This window comes from Gorilla gorilla, chromosome 4 (genome assembly GCF_029281585.2).
Source record: "Gorilla gorilla gorilla isolate KB3781 chromosome 4, NHGRI_mGorGor1-v2.1_pri, whole genome shotgun sequence".
Taxonomy (NCBI): Eukaryota; Metazoa; Chordata; class Mammalia; order Primates; family Hominidae; genus Gorilla; species Gorilla gorilla.
The window spans coordinates 43,601,525-43,622,741 of record NC_073228.2 but is presented as its reverse complement, the minus strand read 5'-3'; positions in this window follow the sequence as shown (position 1 = coordinate 43,622,741).

The following is a 21,217-nucleotide window of genomic DNA, read 5'->3' as shown; positions in this document are numbered from 1 at the left end:
AATCCCATCCCATGGCTTGGCTGAAAATTTTTTTCTTTTGGGAGATCACTGGCTTTCTCCAGCAACCTTGACTATAAGGATGAAGATGAGGAGAAAAAATAAGAACTGCCGAGTGTGGTGGCTCACGCCTGTAATCCCAGCACTTTGGGAGGCTGAGGTGGGTGGATCACAAAGTCAGGAGTTCAAGACCAGCCTGGCCAAGATGGTGAAATCCCGTTTCTACTAAAAATACAAAAGAAAAAAAAATTAGCCAGGCGTGGTGGCGAGTGCCTGTAATCCCAGCTACTCGTGAGGCTAAGGCAGAGAATTGCTTGAACCGGGGAGGCAGAGGTCACAGTGAGCCGAGATCATGCCACTGCACTCCAGCCTTTGCAACAGAGTGAGACTCTGTCTAAAAAAAAAAAAAAAAAAAAAAAGTACACAGGGGAGGTTGTGAGGAATTTGGAATATTCCCTAAGGATTTCCTCCATTGAAGAGGTCTGCTTTAAAGTACTGGGGGTCCACAAACTCACCGCATTTCCAGCTTGGCCTTGGGAGAAGAGGACGACAGAGAACAGAATTCTGGATTGTTACTAGGTAGTTGGGCTGCATCAGGAAGACATTTTGGTAGAAGGAGAGGAAAGAGAGGTAGGAAGAGGGAAGGGAAGCACTAAGGGTTTTTTTTTTGGCCCTGATCCCCTTAGCTAGACAAGCTCAATGGGGCTTAGGATGGAGGTCAGGGATAGCCTAAGATCCTGTTACTGAAAGGGTAGTCTCCAGCCAGCCGCATCAGCATCACCTGGCTCTTAGGCTTCACTCCAGACCTACTGAATCAGAAATTGCATTTTAATCCCTAGGTGATAAGTATGTCCAATAAAATTTCAGAAGCATTAGCCTAGATGCTTCAATGGGAATAACTTCTTGCAGTGAGCTGTTGAGGAACTGTGCTGGATAATCTCTCTGCCCTTCCAAATCCACTTGCCATCCTTATTCCCCTGCTCTTGGGACTAAGAAGTGAATTGATGAATTCGCTTCCTTTATTCATTGCTTCAACAGGCTCCCTTGTCATCTGGCTTCTGGTTGGGCTCAGCCAATGGTCAGTGCTCAAGAAGCAGTGACTTAAGTGACATTAATAGTGACTTCACCAGCCAGGCAGGGTGGCTCATGCCTGTAATCCCAGCACTTTGGGTGGCCAAGATGGGTGGATCACCTGAGGTCAGGAGTTTCAGACCAGCCTGGCTAACATGGTGAAATCCTGTCTCTACTAAAAATACAAAAATTAGCCAGGTGTGGTGGCATGTGCCTGTAGTCCCAGCTACTCAGGAGGCTGAGGCAGGAAAATCGCTTGAATCTGGGAGGCGGAGGTTGCAGTGAGCAGAGATCGTGCCACTGCACTCCAGCCTGGGCAACAGAGAGAAACTCCATCTCAAAAAAGAAAAAAAAAATAGTGACTTTACCTGAAGTTTTTATAGGGAAACAGGAGAATGCATTTATAATTTTTTATGCAGCAAGCCACTGGAAAAGGCTGAGGGTAGCATCAGGATATTTATTCCCCCAGCTGGGCCTCAGGTTGACAGTGGCTATGTTCCTCAACTAAAGGCCACAGCTCCTGTGGGCCAACCCTCTCCTACAACTCTCTCCAGACTGTGAGGACTGCTCCTTCCCAATCCTTTAGGCCTTGAGTGGTCATTATTCCCTATTCTGGCTAACCGCACCATTTCTTATGGGTTTCTCTGAACCCTGCCCATATCTTTGTAAATATGCCTTCATTAAACTTTTCTCAGACAAACCCCGTTTGAGTGTGCCATCTGTTTTCCAACAGGACTGTGATCAATAAGGTACCCTGGAGAACAGAACCAGAAAGAATTCTTGCTCATGGCTAGGGAATTGACCTAGATGAGTATTTTCAATTAAAGAATCTTTGAGATCGAAATAACCATTTTTCAATTCAGCATGTTATTTCTTCGCGAATCTTGTTTTTAGAAATGAAAAATATATCACAGAAGCACTTGGCACTTTCTCCAACATGCCTCAGCTTCTGTGCTCCAGCCTGCCTGAGTGCAGGTGCAAGTGCAGGTCACAAAGAGGGAAGTGAAGCTGCCACATTCTTGCTCATGAGCACTGATTGTTAAACTGTCAAGAATTTTGCAAAAATAAATTGTTTTTAAAAAGAACTAAAATTGGCCAGATGTTGTGGCTCATGCCTGTAATCCCAGCACTTTCAGAGGCCGAGGCAGGCAGATCACCTGAGGTCAGGAGTTGGAGACCAGCCTGGCCATCATGGTGAAACCCTGTCACTACTAAAAATACAAAAATCAGCCAGGCATGGTGGTGGGTGCCTATAATCCCAGCTACTCAGGAGGCTGAGGCAGGAGAGTTTCTTGAACCCAGGAAGCAGAGGTTGCAGTGAGCTGAGATCACACCATTGCACTCCAGCCTGGGCAATAAGAGCAAAACTCCGTCTCAAAAAAAAAGAAAAGAAAAGAAAACAAACTAAAATGGTATAAAGTTACAATAAATTATATGTATATATATACAAACATATATATTTATGAACACACACACACACACACATATATATATATAGGTTTTTTTGAGACTGAGTCTCATTCTGTCACCCTTGAACCTCCCAGGTTCAAGCGATTCTCATGCCTCAGCCTCCCAAGTAGCTGAGATTACAGGTGTGTGACAAAATGCCTGGCTAATTTTTGTATTTTTATTAGAGACGGAGTTTTGCCATGTTGGCCAGGCTGGTCTTGAACTCCTGACCTCAAATGATCCTCCCGCCTCAGCCTCCCAAAGTACTGGGATTATAGGTGTGAGCCACCGTGCCTGTACGTGGCCCAAATTATATTTAAAAGAAAAAAAGTTACTAAATATCATCACTTCCCAATTATTTTGCTAAATTTCATTGCTATCTAACCTTTTAGGGTTATTTATGTCTGGTGTACCTAGGTGGTAGAAACACTATAACTGCACATCTCTTCCTAATCCTGTTTTCAATGATGTCATGAAGAAAGTTGAAATCAGGCATGGTGGAAGTATTTACACCAAGGAAATAGACAAATGCAACAAATCAGGACTTAACTTTTTTTCTGGAAAGCTGTTTGTTAAATATTTTCCAGGAGAAAGGGAATCCTTTGAGATGATCATGTTATTTGGACTTGTGTGGTTTTAAAGGAGATCCATATGCTTGGTTTCTGTTGTGAGAAAGCAAAGTGCAATAGACTTGGCACTGGACTATAAAGGACAAACTAAACTGTTCTCTCTAAACAGGAGTGAAGGTTAGTTCTCTTTGGCTTCTTAGGACAGGATGGGTTAAGTAGACCTTTTAGCATGGGGAGATGTGTATTATATTAATAAACAGCTTTCTTTCACAGTTGTTTGTTTAAAATCTCTGAAAGTACTTTACATCTATGACCTATTTCATCTATCAAGTATCTGAGTGACCAAGGAAAGAAGCAATAAAGATTTTTGTGTTTTTTTGTGACAGAGTCTCGCTCTGTCACCTAGGCTGGAGTGCAGTGGCACAATCTTGGCTCACTGCACCCTCTGCCTCCTGGGTTCAGGCAATTCTCCTGCCTTAGCCTCCCGAGTAGCTGGGACTACAGGCGCATGCCACCATGCCCGGCTAATTTTTGTATAGAGATGGGGTTTTGCCATGTTGGCCAGGCTGGTCTCGAACCCCTGGCGTCAAGCAATCCACCTGCTTCAGCCTCCCAAAATGCTGGGATTACAGGAGTGAGCCACTGTGCCCAGCCAAGATACTTCTTAAATATAGAAAAACTGGGGGCCCATGGAGGTTAAGTGACCTTTTTAACCTCAAAAACTGAGGCCCAGAAGGGCAACGCACTACAGTATCCAGAGCCCTCCTCCAACAGCTGTCACTTGTGTGACCTTGAGCAAGTTGTCCATATTTTCTGAGCCTGTATCTTCATCTGTGAAAAGTTATAGGGGAAATAAATGAAAGAATATGTGTAAATCACCAGATTTTGTGATTGATGTTCTAAAAATTGTGAGTTTAATAGATATACTCAAAGATTTTGTAGGGGAGAAAGAGAGAGCTTACATTATGCAGCACAGACAACTTGAAGGGGCACAATGGGCATCATTGTTGTTAAACACCCATTTGTCAATCCAGCGGTATGGAGTTTCACTTCTCCCTTCTCCACACCTGGCCTCTCTCCATCCCGTTGGTGCCTTGCTCCTCCTCCTCTTTTTTCTCTTCTCTCTCTCATGCAGAGCAATATTCTCCCTTCTCTGAAGTTGTGAGCACACCTGCCATGTGTTAAGCACATCAAGGCATTCTTCTAAGCAGAATTCCCTTCCTAAGAGAAATTCTGTTAGTAAAGTTGTTACTTCATTATACATACGGAATCATTTGCAAAGGGTATTCCCATTCACTATTTCCTTTGAATCTCAGAGCCACCCTGTGGCAAGAATTACAATTATAACCACTTTACATTGGGAGATACTGAGGCTTAGGGAATTGCTCAGGGTCATAACTTAAAAGTGGCTGAGGGGCTGAGCGTGTTGACTCATGCCTGTAATTCCAGCACTTTGAGAGGCCGAGGCAGGAGGATCTCTTGAGCCCAGGAGTTCAAGACCAGCCCGGGGAACATAGTGAGATCTTGTCTCAACAAAATATTTTTAAAATTAGCTGGGGGTGTTTCTCCCAGCTACTTGGGAGGCTAAGGTGGGCGGATCACTTGAGCCTGAGAGGTTGAGGCTGTGGTGAGCCATGGTCACACCACTGCACTCCAGCCTGGGTGACAAAGCATGAGAGACCCTGTCTCAAAAAAAAAAAAAAAAAAAAAAAGACTGAGGCAGGACTTGAACCTGGCAAGTTACCTCACACCATGCTGGTCGTGCTTCCTTGCTCTTCAGAGGCGGCATGTTCTAGTTGGCCTCCTGAAGGAAACTACTAATTTTGTTTCCTCTGCCATTCAGTGAGCATCTAGATTGAGAGCCCCACATAGGTCACTTCCTGAGCAAGATGTCAGGAGCTGGGTTAGGGTTGTAATTCCTTTCCTAGCTTGTTGTACAGCCTCGAGCAAGGAGAAGATTTGAGAGGCAGAAAGGTAGCGTGTTGGGAAAAAATGCTATGTTCCAGGCATTATATGCTAGAACTTTACATTGATTACTTCATCTAATCTTCACTAGAATTCTGTGTGAGATAGTATCAATATTTTAATTTTAAGTAAAATTAAATTGTGGAAACTGAGGCTCAAAGAGCTGATGAAATTTGCTCATGGTCATATGGATAGGAAATGATGGAAATGGGATTTGAATCTTTGTCTCTGGGACTCTAAATTCTATCTGCATTTCCTCATGTCATGTTGTCCCTCTGGGCCTTGGGGCCTTTTTAAAATGTAAATCCAGGCAACTAACTCCTCTGAATCCCACCTCACATGTCTGTCAACTGCTGGATTATGTTCCTAATCTGGCAGGGGTCGCAAGGCTGGGAAATCTTCATGCCACTATCAATCTTCTCCCCAGTTCAGAGGTCAGAGGCTCTCTTTACTCCAGCCCCCTCCTCCACCTCTGGGATGGGGCCACATTTCACCTGGGGATTAGCAGCCACACCTCTCTATTTCTGCGGAGGATAGAGGGCGACTATGAAGGATGGTGTGTCTCCCCACCCACATCTCATACCTAGCCTGGGGCGGACTGTTCATTAGGGGCAGGCAGGGAGGAGGCGAACCAAGATAGCACAGAGATCCATCAAGGTGCCAAGCTGACAGGTGCACACACCTGTTTCTAGCCAGAGGAGCTAGAGGCCAGTGGGAACCTGCCTCATAGGAGAGGACCTTGTCTGGAAAGAGAAGGGAGGATGAAAAAACAACAACAGCAACTGAGATTGGATCACTCTAATTACATGGCTCTAAATCACCGAGAAGAACCTTGGCTCAAACATCCAAGTGGTGGAGGATGGATTTTTACCTTGACTCCTGCTAATTTTCATTGATTTATGTGGCTTGAAAGCATTTATTTTTTGCTCAGAGGCAGCCCAGCTCCTGCTAGGGAGGTGCAGGACTCCCCTAAATGCTGTCACCATGGAGAGGCGAGCAGCAGAGGTGGCTCTCAGGGCAACAGCTACATTTCCTGCTTAGTTTCAGTTGCTACCTAAGAGCTGGGAGGGTCCAATGGGAGCTGCTGGCCCTGCTGTGACAGCCTCCCCAATCCTGTCCCCAGAGCCTGCCTGCTTCTGGTCACAGCTACTTGAGTTTAACACTCCTGGCAGCTTAGCACTCTGGTTTTTATGTGTGAAGCTGTAATATTTGGTGAGCTGTGAGATGAGGTGGGAAGATTTGCAAGTGGCATTCCCTTCCGGCCCTGCCCTGTGATTCAGGTCAGTGGTGTGACAAAGTGAGGCCACCCCTCCTCCCCACTCTGGCTTCCCACCTGTGGCTATTTGGAATGATGTCCTTCCTTCATTTTCTCCTCTTCCCCCATCCCATGCCTGATAGACTCCCGTAGCTCTTGGCTTTCAAAAGGGGGTATTCAGTCCTCACATTCCAAACCATCTGCTCAATTAAACATTTTAAACAGCAATTCTGAATATGCGCAGGACCACATTCCAAAAGGTGGGTGTCAGGAGATAGGCTTTCTAAATGTCAGAGGCTCTGTGAAAATCTTAACTGATGAGGAAGTGGGCCAGCTAGAAAGCATCACGTTTTCTTGGAGATTAGAAACATAAGACTCAGTGTCCATACTTTCAAAATTCCTCTTCCTGAGGCACATGATGAGTCATTTGAGCATCTCTAGTCCTTTTCTCCAGGTCTGTATTCCCTGAGCGCTTCCTGCCCTGTTTCCTGAGCCAGGGTTGAAGTTCAGATTCCTGTGGGTCCCCCCAGGCATCCTCCTTCTTATCTGCAGTTGTCTTAATTTCTGTCCCATCTTCCCACCCATTCCAGTTGCAGCTGCCTTCCAGGAATAGAGTAAGATTTATCATAATATGGTGGTACAAGCAGGAAGAAAATTAAACATTTTTATGGGATAGCTTTGAGTATATATTAATAGAGGCCAGGCGCAGTGGCTCACGCCTGTAATCCCAGCACTTTGGGAGGGCGAGGCAGGAAGATCACTTGAGGTCAGGAGTTTGAGACCAGCCTGGCCAACATGGTGATGCCCTGTCTCTACTAAAATTACAAAAATTAGTTGGGCATGGTGGTGGGCACCTGTAATCCCAGCTACTGGGGAGACTGAGGCAGGAGAATCACTTGAACCCAGGAGGCGGAGGTTGCAGTGAGCCGAGATCATGCCATTGCACTCCAGGCTGGGCAACAGAGTGAGACTCAGTCTCAATAATAATAATAATTATTATTATTATTATTATAGAGCTTTGTAATAAAATTATTACTGATTCTGAGCTAGCTGCAGGCCCAGCCTTCAAGAAAACAGGAGCAGAAAGATCTCCTAAAATGTCTTTAAAACTGGGGAGTCTTCAGCCTAGACAACATAGCAAGATCCTATATTAGTCCGTTTTCACCCTGCTGATAAAGACATACCCGTGACTGGGAAGAAAAAGAGGTTTAATTGGACTTAACAGTTCCTCATGGCTGGAGAGGCCTCAGAATCATGGCAAGAGGTGAAAGGCTCTTCTTACATGGCAGAGGCAAAAGAAAATGAGGAAGAAGCAAAAGCAGAAACCCCTGATAAACCCATCGGATATCGTGAGACTTATTCACTATCACGAGAATAGCACGGGAAAGACCAGTCCCCATGATTCAATTACCTCCCCCTGGGTCCCTCCCACAACATGTGGGAATTCTGGGAGATACAACTCAAGTTGAGATTTCAGTGGGGACACAGCCAAACCATATCATTCTGCCCCTGGCCCCTCCAAATCTCATGTCCTCACATTTCAAAACCAATCATGCCTTATCAACAGTCCCCCAAATCTTAACTCATTTCAGCATTAACCAATATCAGACCTCATCTCTACCAAAGGTAGAAAAAAATTAGCTGGGAATGGTGGTGCGCACCTGTAGTCCCAGCTACGTGGGAGGTTGAGGTGGGAGGATCACTTGGCCCTGGGAAGCGAGGCCTCAGTGAGTTGTAACTGCACCACTGTTCTCCAGCCTGAGTGATAGAGACTCTGTCTCAAAAAAAAAAAAAAAATTAAATGGAGAACATCTTACACATTTGGTATGGATTGGCACTATGACTTAGAGGTAGCAGAATTAGTCAGAAAACTTCTGGACTCTTGCAAATAGTTAGAATGAAAGATTAAGCTTATCTGATAAAGATGTCTCAAAATTCAATGGTTCAAGACAGAAGTTTATTTTTTAGCAAGCGGCTCTGCTTCATGCAGTCATGCAGGGGCCCAGGTTCCTTCTATCTTGCTTTTCCACCATTCCCTAGCCTGTAGCCTTTTTTTTTTTTTTTTTTTCCTGGGACAGGTTTTTCACTCTGTTGCCCAGGCTGGAGTGCAGTGCATGATCATAGCTCATTGCAGCCTTGAACTCCGGGGCTCAAGTGATCCTCCTGCCTCAGCCTCCCAAGTAGCTGAGACTACAAGGGCACACCACCTTGCCCAGCTAATTTTTGTTCTTATTAGGTTACCCAGACTGGTCTCAAACTCCTGGCCACCGGTGATCCTCCTGCCCCAGCCTCCCAAAGCTCTGGGATTACAGGTATGAGCCCACTGTGCCCAGCGGCACCCCCTCCACCTTTTTCTTTAAAAAAGTAAATAGTGGCAAGCTCTTGCTATGCTGCCAAGACTAATCTCAAACTCTTGGGCTCAATTGATCTTCCCACCTTGGACTCCCAAAATGCTGGGATTACAGGACAACACCCAGTCAGGTATAGCCTTTGTCTGCATGATCCAAGCTAGATTGTGGGTACACTCATGTTCTAGGTCTCAAGAAGAATAAGAAGTATGGATGAGGCACCTTTCTTTTTTCTTTTTTTTCTTTTTCTTTTCTTTTCTTTTTTTTTTTTTCAGACAGAACCTCACTCTGTCACCCAGGCTGGAGTGCAGTGCCGCGATCTCGGCTCACTGCAACCTCCGCTTCCCGGGTTCACGCCATTCTCCTGCCTCAGCCTCCTGAGTAGCTGGGACTACAGGTACCCGCCACCACACCCGGCTAATTTTTTGTATTTTTAATAGAGATGGGGTTTCACCATGTTAGCCAGGATGGTCTTGATCTCCTGATCTCATGATCCGCCAGCCTCGGCCTCAAAGTGCTGGGATTACAGGCGTGAGCCAACGTGCCCAGCCGAGGCACCTTTCTTAAGGTCCCAGCCCATAGGTGGTCCACATCACTTCTGCCTACATTCCATGATCAGGAGCTTAGTCACATGATCTGCCCTAACTGTAAGGTGGCTGGGAAATATATATATATGTATGTGTATACATATATGTGTGTATGTATATATGTGTGTGTGTGTTTGTGTGTGTGTATATATGCAGCCATATGCCGAGTAGTTCAATTATTGTAGAAGAAGGAAAGAATAGGTTTTTGGATAGTGTCATTACATCAACCTAGATGTGACCCAGATACCACCAAGTAGAGGCTCTTCAGTTATTATGAGCAATTAGGTCAGATTTTTTGTTAAAGTGGAAACAGGGAAAGTATGATCCATAGAGGACATAAGGACATAGGATCTCTTCAAGTAATGGAACATGTCCCAGGGGTTTGAAAAGAGACTGTTTTGTTTGTCCTTCCAGACAGGGGAGTTCAGGGGCATTCAGCAGCAGACAAGGGTGATGGATACCCAGAATATTGCTTATGAAATGATTTATATTTTTAATAATACTTTATAGTTTACAAGGATCATTTGTACATATTGTTTGATTGGATGTTGAAAACATTCCTCATTAGGGACAGCTAGACGTAGAGAGGTGAAAGGTCTTGCACAAAATCACACAATTCATAAATAGCAAAGGTGAGATCTGAACCCAAGTCTTCCTAGTTTCAGTCCAGTGCTTTTTACCAACAAAAATGCTACATATTGATTTTGTTTTTTTTATCCTGGGAGGGTGACTAGTTGGACATCTCAAATGGAGTAAGGACTTTACTTTTTCACTGGACTTTACTTTTTCACTGGACTTTACTTTTTCAGTTTCCATGTAATTTGGATGTCATTGTGAAGACATCAAGAGTCATGTCCACAAAGATAATACTGGTTATTACTTGGTGACCACCTACTGTGAGCCAGGCCCTGAGCTGGACACTTTATTTATATCTTATTTATTCCTCCTAATGATCCAGCAAGGTAGGCATTATTACACCTATCTTGCAGAGGAGGAAGCTGAAGAGGTTAGGTAACTTTTCCCAAACAGAGAGCTAGTAAGTGGTTAAGCCAGGTCATGAATCCAAGTTAATCTGCTATCTTCCCTCTCAGTGCTGCCTTGAAGGACGAGGGGTATCTGCTGCTCAGGCCTCAGGAATGGACACATAGGTAATGCTTGGTAATCTCAAGCCTGAAGTAAGAATAATTTATTTAAGTTTGTCCCAAACTCCTGACTTCTCATTGGATGTCCTAGAAATTAAACCCAAAGTGAGGTCTTCGCTAGCCATGACCCTCAAAAATCCTTGTCCATTAGGCTCAGTCATTTGTGATGTCAGAACTGGAAACAAACTTAAAGTTCCTCTGGTCCAACATAGCCCTTTTACAGATGATAAAGCTGAGACCCAGAGGGGGGAGAAATAACTTGCCAACAGTATCGGGGCTATTTCCTGGCAAAACTAACATATTCCTTTGATTCTCCAGGCTTCAGGCCCATGAGGACCTCCTGGACTAAGAGCCAGTCTCACTGCCACCTGTCAGAGCCTTCTTCAAGGGAGTAAACAGAGGGGCAGGACTCACCTCACTTCGTGCTGCCAGGGCTAGAGCTATCCTTCCTCCCCACTCCATTCCCACCTCGCTGGGCGAGCCTGCAGTTTTTCCAAGGCAGGGCCAGCCCGTCCTGTGCTGCAAGATGTATTAATCAATTTGATGAGGATGTTAAAGCTTTCTCTTTGCAACTAATTATGGCCTGATTTATAGGCCTGGCCTTGGTTTGATAGAGCTCTCCTCATGACAGGGATGAATGTGGTACTGGCATGGACCCCTTCATCTCTTCCATTTCTCTCTCTTCCTCCCTCCTCCCTCCCTCCCACGGCTCCTGCCTCCTGCCTCTGCTCTTGGTTCCCACAGGAACACCCTAATGACATGTTGACAAGCTAGTGAAGCATGGCTCCCTCTCTGTTGCATCTGCCTCTGGCACCACCATTCCTCCTGTGTTCTCTGACATGGGCAGATGAGTGCTGTGCTAGAGGAAGCTCTGTGCACCCTTTCCTTCTGGAAACAAGAAACAATAAAAATATTTTGGGTTGATGCAGCATCTTCCTTCCCAAACATTCCAAGAGCTTGTTGAAATAAACTTTATCCCTGATGGAACTTCCAGGTAAGATTTCAGGTAAGGTTTATTCCGGTTATTTTACAAATGAGAGCACTGAGACAGAGAGATGAACTTGTCTGTGATTTTACACACAGTAGGACAATGAAGATGAGAATAAATTGGTGTCATGGTGTCCAGCTCCAAGATCCTCCCATTGCTGGGGTCTTTGGGTCACCTTACTGTTGCTAGGAACCCTTTCCTCATACCTGCGCAACTTGACAGAAGGAGAGCCCTCACATAGGCACTGCTTTTTTGTTTTGTTTTGTTTTGTTTTGTTTTTTGGAGACAGGGTCACACTCGGTCACCCAGGCTGGAGTGCAGTGGTGTGATCTTGACTCACTGCAGCCTCCACCTCCTGGGTTCAAGCAATTCTCTGCCTCAGTCTCCCGAGTAGGTGGGATTACAGGCACCCACCACCATGCCCAGCTAATTTTTTTTTTTTGTATTTTTAGTGGAAACAGGGTTTCGCCATGTTGTCCAGGCTGGTCTCAAACCCCTGACCTCAAGTAATCCGCCTGCCTCAGTCTTCCAAAGTGCTGGGATTACAGGCATGAGCCACCCTGCCCAGCTGCACTGGTTTCTTAACAGTAAGCATAATGACCTTTGTGGCCACCGTGTGCAAATAGGGATATGAAATAAGATGTAAATCATCACTCCGCACAAAGAGTATGTATGCACATGCATGCGAGCACACACAGGCCAGTTTCTGGAAATCTGCATGTCACACAGAGTATAGATAAGGAACAACCCCAAATTATCACCTTCCTTAGTCCTGAAGGCCATTATGAAGTCACCTTCCCCAGACTCAGCAAGGTTCGATGGGCAGCTCCCCTGTGTGGGTATATTTCCTAGCAGTGTGCTATGACAGCCACTTCCCAGTAGGGCTAATGGAGAGAAATAGTGGCTTGGCAGCCCTACAATTGTTTGTACTCAGACTTGAAATTCATTGTGTAATATTTTTGAAATACATTTGTCTCTGCAAGGTGCTAACCTAAACCTAACCAAAGTGCAAGCTCTAGACCTAGCCTGAACCTGAACCTGAACCTGAGCCTTAGCCTTACTCCTAACCCTAAATCTAAATCGTTTCCAAACCCTAACTCTAATCCTAATCTAAACTTGAACCCAACTCAAAATGTAAACATAACCTGATCCCAGATCCTAATCCTCACTCTAAAAACAATCTTAACATTAACCCTAATCCTTATTTTAACTCAGTCAGGGGTGATTACCCCTCTTCTTCTCAGTGACTAGAGATATTTGGCAGTGACTAGAGATATTTTGGGGTCCTACAATGCAGAGAGAGGGGAAATACTAGAATCTAATCCGTAGGCTGGTCCAAGTGCAGTGGTGTTTACAACTAACTGATCACAACCAGTTACAGATTTCTTTGTTCCTTCTCCACTCCCACTGCTTCGCTTGACTAGCCTTAAGAAAAAAAAAAAAAAAAGAGGAATCTAATGGGTAGAGGCCAGGAATACTGCTAAACATTCTAAAATGTTTAGGATACACAGAACAGCATCCTCAAAACAGAATTATTCAGCCCCAAATGTCCATATTGCCAACTTTAGAAATGCTGTCTCAACTTTCACCTTAATTCTAAAATAAACTAATACTATTAACCTTAACTTTAAGAATAAACCAGGCCTGGCACAGTGGTTCATGCCTGTAATCCCAGCACTTTGGGAGGCCGAGGCAGGCAGATCACCTGAGGTCGGGAGTTTGAGACCAGCCTGACCAACATGGAGAAACCCCGTCTCTACTAAAAATACAAAATTAGCCAGGTGTGGTGGCGCATGCCTGTAATCCCAGCTACTTGGGGGGCTGAGGCAGGAGAATTGCTCAAACCCGGGAGGCAGAGGTTGTGGTGAGCCAAGATTGTGCCATTGCACTCTAGCCTGGGTAACAAGAGAGAAACTCTGTCTCAAAAATAATAATAACAATAATAATAATAATAATAATAATAAACCGAAGGAGGCCAGGCGCAGTGGCTCACGCCTGTAATCCCAGCACTTTAGGAGGCCAAGGTGGGCGGATCACCTGAGGTCAGGGGTTTGAGACCAGCCTGGGCAACATGGCGAAACCTGTCTCTACTAAAAATACAAAAATTAGCCAGGTGTGGTGGCACATGCCTGTAATCCCAGCTACTCAGGAGGCTGAGGCATGAGAATCACTTGAAAACTGGGAGGCACAGGTTGTAGTGAGCTGAGATCATGCCATTGCACTCCAGCCTGGGCAACAGAGTGAGACTGTGTCTCTAAATAAATAAATAAATAAACCTAAGGCTAGGCACGTGGCTCACACCTGTAATCTAGCACTTTGGGAAGCCAAGGTGGACAGATCACTCGAGGCCAAGAGTTCGAAACCAGCCTGGGCAACATAGTGAAACCTCATCTCTACAAAAAAATACAAAAATTGGCCTGGCATGATGATGTGTACCCATAGTCCCAGCTACTTGTGGGATTGAGGTGGGAGGATTGCTTGAGCTGGGAAGGTCAAAGCTGCAGTGAGCTGAGATCACGTCATTGCACTCCAGCCTGGGTGACAGAGTGAGACCCTGTCTGAAAAATTTAAAAAATGAAAACAAAAATAAGCTTGGCATAGTGGCATGCACCCATAGTTCTAGCTACTCAGAAGGCTGAGCAGGGAAGATTGCTTGAGCCCAGGAGGCAGAGGTTGCAGTTAGCCATGACCATGCCACTACACTCCAGCCTGGACAACAGAGCAAGACCTTGTCTCCATAAATGAATGAATGAATGAGTAAATAAATAAATAAACCTAAGCCGGGTGCAGTGGCTCACGCCTGTAATCCCAGCACTTTGGGAGGCTGTGGCAGGCGGATCAGGTGAAACCGCGTCTCTACTAAAAATACAAAAAATTAGCGGGTGTTGTGGCGGGCGCCTGTAGTCCCAGCTACTCGGGAGGCTGAGGCAGGAGAATGGGGTGAACCCGGGAGGCGGAGCTTGCAGTGAGCCGAGACCACGCCACTGCACTCCAGCCTGGGTGACAGAGCGAGACTCCGTCTCAAAAAATAAATAAATAAATAAATAAACCTAATTTCTCATTCCTAACTCTAAACTAACCCTAACCTAAACCTGAATCCCAATTTGAAATCTAAACCTAACTGGAACCCAACCCTAACCCTAATCCTAACATAGACAATAATTATAAATTAAACCTAATCTAAACCCAACCCTAACAACATCCAGATGACCAAGTGTTATTCAGATGAGAAGAGGGAACCCAGAAACTTGTTCTATTGTGATATTTCCCTTGGTTTTTCTTCACAATGGACATGAGATTGTTCAGATCCTTCTGGAGTGCATAGGTCTTCTATTTCCCCCGGCCTCCATTATGCTTATATTACTGCTTGTCAGCTCCCTCTGCCCAGAAGAGAAGATATAAAAGGAGATGAAATTCAGACTTGGCTTAGCAGATAGCTGCTTACTAGTATATCTCAGAGGACACTGATGAAGGAGGATGATTTAAAATATGTTACAATATTTTTTCTTCAATTAAGAAAAAGTTCAAATCTGCTCTCCCGCATGATTTTTAATTTTTTTTTAGTGGTGAGGTCTTGCTATGTTGTCCAGCCTGGAGTGCAGTGGCTATTCACAGGTGTCATCATAGTGCACTGCAGTCTTGAACCTCTGGGTTCAAGCGACCTCTTGCTGCAGCTTCCCAAGTAGCTGAGACTAAAGGTGCATGCTACCATGCCCAGCCCATTTGATTTTCAATATATCTTAAAGGTCAGTGCATCAGGCAGTATTATCCTCACCTGAAAAATAAGACACTGGAGCACAGATACATTAAAGGCTTTGCCCAAGACCACACAGCAAGGTAGCAGGAAAGCCTAGCCAGAGGGCTTGATTCATAGTCTATCTTCCACTCTTTTACCACGCTTACGATCCCAATTACTATTATCTCTCGTATCCCCCACGTGCAGTTATCCAAGAATTCTCAATTTTTTTTAGAATTTAAAATGACATCAGGGCTGTGCCCAGGGTTTGAGAAGGGGAAGCAAAGCCAGTGAAAAGAGTAGAATAAGGAGGATTAATCCATATGCCCAAGTGCTCAATGACAAACACTTTTTGAAGCTCCAGTTCTTGAATGAGAGTGGAGTGGGAGGTGGAGAGAGATGACCAGGCAGTCAAGACCAGGTGAAAATGCTGGAGGATAGAACCAAATGCCAGGTTGAAGTGCTGACAACGGACGATAAGAGAAACCAGTCTAGAGCCTCAGGAAGAACCTAAGCTCAGTCCTGTTTTCCCTGCTTCTTTCCTTATAGAAGGTCAGTGCCCCCTTTTTTGGGCAAAAACATTTCCAGTATGTTTCTTATTTCTATGGAAGCTGGAGCTTTACATTCACAACCCTGAGAGCATTACAGTGGCCAGTGACAAAGCAGGGTTTGCTGGGATGGGCATTTAAAAAAAGCGGTGGGCTGGGCCGTGGTGCCTCAGGCCTGTAATCCCAGCACTTTGGGAGGTCAAGGTGGGTGAATCACTGGAGGTTGGGAGTTCCAGACCAGCCTAGGCAACATGGTGAAACCTCATCTCTACTAAAATTACAAAAAAAATAGCCAGGCATGGTGGCGTGTGCCTGTAATCCCAGCTACTCAGGAGGCTGAGTCACGAGGATCGCTTGAGCCCAGGAGGTGGAAGTTGCAGTCAGTGGAGATCGTGCCACTGCACTCCAGCCTGGGCAACAGTGAGACTCTGTCTCAAAACCAAACCAAACCAAACCAAAACAAAACAAAACAAAACAACAGTGGTGAACAGAGAGGGGGAGGGATGAGTGGAAACCCAGCACAAAAAGGATGTGCATGAGGTAGGGCTGGTTGGGAAGACATAGGGGTAGTGAATCTTGGAGCCCTATAATGTTGAGAAAAACAGACATTTAGAGATCAAATGTAGAGAAAAAAACCCTGGACTGGGGTCAGAACATGTCTATGTGACTCTCCTCTTTGATGCAGACTTTAGACAAATCACCTCCCACAATTTCTGCATCTGGAAAATAGGAGGGTTGAGCCAGAACTCAAATTCTGTCTCAACTTTGATATTCTAAAATTCTTGATGTTCTCAATCAAAACCACCCGGTGCACATCTTTTTCTAATTCTGTCCTCCCTCTGTACATCTGAACCAGCCTGGCCCTGTCCCGGGGGCACTTAAGTTTTTGTTCCATTGGATTTGCGTTCTGGTGAGAGAAGTCCCTGGTTTCTCCTGTTAGATACGAACTTTGAAAAGATGATGGCAGTCTGGAACTCACAGCTCTTGGAGCCTCCAGTAAGTGTTTTGCTGGCCAACAAGGCTCCAAGAGGTGCTCAGGCAGGTATGTCTGACCTGTCACATGACCTTCCCTGTGTTCTGGAAGCTGCCCCTTCCCTGCCCTGTCCCCAGGCCCCAGGGATGCTGGGCCAGGAGCTGGGATGCTGGGAGTCCTCCACAACGGCACACTCATCCTGCTGGAATTGGAGGCCCATCCCTCAGAGGAGCTGATGCTTCTTGATGAGGAGCCTAGCTGCACAGAAGATGAAAAGCTGTCTTTGCGGTGGAATGAATTCCCCCAGACCCAAAGCAGCTGCTCCTCGAAGTCTCTGAAAACAAAAATCCTCATGAATAAATATTAGGGAAGAAATGAGTCTTCTCGAGAACAAAAGCAGATTTGAGGAAGTTCTCTGGGAGAGGTTGGGATCTTTCATCTCATGAAATAAGTAATCTATGTATCACCCAGATTCTGCTTGCCAATTCCCCTCCTGTTCCACTGATCCACAGCCACATCCTGCTCCTCCCTCACATGGAAACAGGCAGCACCTAGGCCATCATCTGCTCAGACTTTCCTTCAGAGGAAAAGAGAAACCACAAACAGCTGCCGTGTGGGCCCTCCTGCCAGATTCCGGATTCCAGCTTAGACCACGGATCTCGATGACTTCATTGGTATCTGAGCTGGAACTCTCTTCTCCAGGGACAGACAGGCTGCCAGCATCCCTGCAGAGCCCCCGGAAAAAGAGGAAGCTGCATGGTGGGTTCACACCTGGGCCAGTACGAAAAGGTCATGCTTGGAGAGATGCACCAAGATCTCCACCTGAGGGCTGAGTCCTGGCCCAGGGCTTGCTTCACTAGTTGGCAGCCTGGGGTGAGTCCCTCTCCCCACCACCCTGCCCCTTCAAAAAGCCTGTTGCTCATTGAATCAAAAGACATTCCTAAGTGAGAGTCTCATTCCCTTTCATCTGGATCCAAATGGAAATGCAAATACCATGGGACAGAATGTGCCTCTGTGGGAATGAATTTATCAGACCCTGTCCACAGCAGTTTTGCTGAAAGAGAAATTTAGTTTTTCTGAGAGAGCCTGGTGAGGCAATGGAGTTAAGGGGCCAAATGGTTCAAAACTTCTACAAGGTTAGCGCTGGAGGGGAAGCTTCAGCAATCATGAGCCAGACTCCTCCTGTTGCAGATGAGGAAACCAAAGCCCAGAGAGGAGTATCTTTCACAGCATCATACAGCAAGTTAATATGGCTTAGGATGCTAGAACTTAGGTGTCCCGACTCTAAGCCTGGTGCCAGTTGCAGAAAACAAAAGCCCAAGGCCTGAAAGATAAACTTGGCCTCCTTCAAAATCTGATGGGGGCTGGCACTTTCTGCCTTCAGAATATTTGTTTCCACCCGGAGTGAATCTCAGTTCTTGGCTGTGAGCAGTTGCAGAGGTCACATGAGTGGACAAAAAAGGAATGTGAGTGAGAAGGGAGATGGGGTGAAGATCTTCCTGAACAATGACTTAGCGAGGACAAGTCTGAATCTCCAACTTCATCAGACTCTGTGAACGGTGTTAAATCTTGACTTAGGGGCTATGGGCTTTTGCCTCTCTTTGTAGCCACAGTTGCCCAAAGAGAACTAGTAATGCTGTTATCTTCAGATGCAAAGGATAACACATTAGTAAATTATTCCTTGCTTATACTTCTAATGTCACATTCCCCTTGTCTTATAGTTGTTTTGTGATGAAAGAAACTAATGGGATCTTAGAATCAGACCTGGGTTACATGGCTTAAACTTTTTAAAAAAAATTTAATTGTGGTAAAATATGCATAACATAAAATTCACCATCTTAATGATTTTTAAGTGTACAGTTCAGCAGTGTTAAGTATATTGACGTTATATTGCAACCAGTGTCCAGACCTTTTTTCATCTTGAACAACTGAAGCTGTACCCATTAAACAACGGTTCCTCATTCTCCATTCCCTTTCAGTTCCTGACAACCACCACTCTACTTTCCATCACCTTGAATTTGATGACTCATGAGTGGAACCACACAGTATTTGTCCTTTTGTGAATCACTTATTTCACTTAGCATAATGTCCTCGCAAAGTTCATTCATGTTGTAGCACATGTCAAAATTTCTTTCCTTTTTTTTTTTGAGATGGAGTCTCATGCTCTTTCCCCCAGGCTGGAGTGCAGTGGCATGATCTCGGCTCATTGCAACCTCCGCCTCCCGGGTTCATGCCATTCTCCTGCCGCAACCTCCCGAGTAGCTGGGACTACAGGTGCGTGCCACCACGCCCAGCTAATTTTTTGTATTTTTAGTAGAGACGGCGTTTCACTGTGTTAGCCAGGATGGTCTCGATCTCCTGACCTCATGATCTGCCTGCCTCGGCCTCCCAAAGTGCTGGGATTACAGGCGTGAGCCACCATGCCTGGCCTTCAATTTCTTTCCTTTTTAAGGCTGAATAATATTCCATTTTATGAATATGCCGCATTTTGTTTATTTATCCACTGATGGACCTTTGGGTTGCTTCCACTTTTTGGCCATTGTGAATAATGCTGCTATGAACATGGGTGCACAGATATCTTTTTGAGACCCTGACTTCCTCAATTCTTTTGGATATATATCCAGAAGTAGAACTGGTGAATCCTATGGTAGTTCTATTATCAAGTTTTGGAAGAATAACCATACTGTTGGCTTAAACTTATTGGGCTTTTATTTTCCTCACCTATAAAGTAGACTTGAGGTTGTTGTGAGTATTAAAGAAATCATATGCATAAAGCTCTTGGCTCAATGCCTGGTACATGGTTGAAATTTAAGAACTGGTTGTTTCCTATGAACTCTTGAAGACAGAGACTGTTTCATTTCAGTATCTAAGCATTTAGCATGGCGCCAGACATATAGTAGGGGTTCACTATATGACTGTTAGTGAATGAATGAATAATGAACAAACATATCCTTGTAACTTTGAAGTATGGCCGGGAGCAGTGGTTCACGCCTGTAATCCCAGTACTTTGGGAGGCCAAGGCAGGCGGATCACCTTAGGTCAGGAGTTCGAGGCCTGGCCAACATGGCGAAACCCTGTCTCTACCAAAAATACAAAAATTAGCTGGGTATGGTGGCAGGCACCTGTAACCCCAGCTACTTGGGAAGCTGAGGGAGGAGAATCACTTGAACCCGGGAGGCAGAGGTTGCAATGAGCCGAGATCGTGCCATTGCACTCCAGCCTGGGAGACAAGAGCGAGACTCCATCTCAAAAAAAAAAAAAACAAAAACAAAAAACTCTGAAGTACATAGAATAATTCCCGCACATTGTGGGTGTTTAATAAATTTCAAATGAATGCATGTAATAATCCTATATGAAGCCTATTTCTTCTGCATCCTACTTCATGAGAAAAGGAATTTGCTCATGTCCCTAAAGTTCCTGAAGGACAATTCAGAATCAAGTATTTGACCTACTCCCAACTTTCTGGGGATCCTCCTCTTTCACCATTCATGGCAAATTCTACTGTGCAAGGGATACAAAGGAGGAAGATCTCCATGTGAGAGTAACCGAGCACTTCGGTCTGCAATGTGCTTGCTAAGCTTTCTCTCTTTCTGCCATGTTCACAAAGCACTTGTTGTGAGCTCCAAAGCATGTTGAAGAGCGGGGCTGTCCATGTTGAATCCTGTTAGTCATGCAGCTGAAGGAATTCCAATCACCTGACCCAGGTCTGACTGCAGTTACCAGTCTCAGGTCTGAGCAGCGTCTCCAGTGTTGGGCTGCCTTCTTGACTCCAGGAGGCATGCCTGCTCTTACAATGAAATTCAAGTCTTTTTTTTTCCTTCCCACAAGTTTGGCTTCTACTTTTCTAAGTGCTGTTCATAATATACTCTGTGCTGTAAGTACTCAGCTCTCTAGCATCTCTTTATACTACCTTTTGTTCTTCTGGAATATCCTTCCTTCCCACCCACAAGTATATTAGGCAAAACTTGCCCACCGTGGTAACTGGAAACAGGACTGAGGGGAAGGAAAACTCTCTCCCAGGTGCATGGAGTGGGAACTCATTTAGGGCATCCTTAGTGCCATACATAGAACCTGGAACACAATAGGAGCTCAATTAATACATGTTAAATGGATAAATATTGGTTAAATGCATCATGTTTCTATACAATTCTCTTTAAACCATAAACTCCCCAAGCACAAAGTTAAGAACTATGTCTCTCTTATCAGACAAGATGCCTCCTAACCCAGATTATACAGGAGCATTGTGAGGGCAAGCCCATGCCAACTCCACATTCTGTGAGCTCCCAAAACTCCACCAAGGACCTTGCTTAATGATGACTTAGACCAGGGTTTCTCGACCTCAGCATTACTGACATTCTGGGCCAGATCCTTCTCTGATGTAGGGAGCTGACTGGTGCATTGTAAGATGTTCAGGGACATCCCTGACCTCTACCCACTAGATGCCCATAGCAACCCCCTCCCAGTTGTGACAACCAAAAATGCCTCCAGATAACAACAGATATCCCCTGTGTTTGGGGGAATGAAGAGGTACAAAATCACTCCCTGTTGAGAACTACTGACTTAGACTGAAGCAAAACACGAAGGGATTT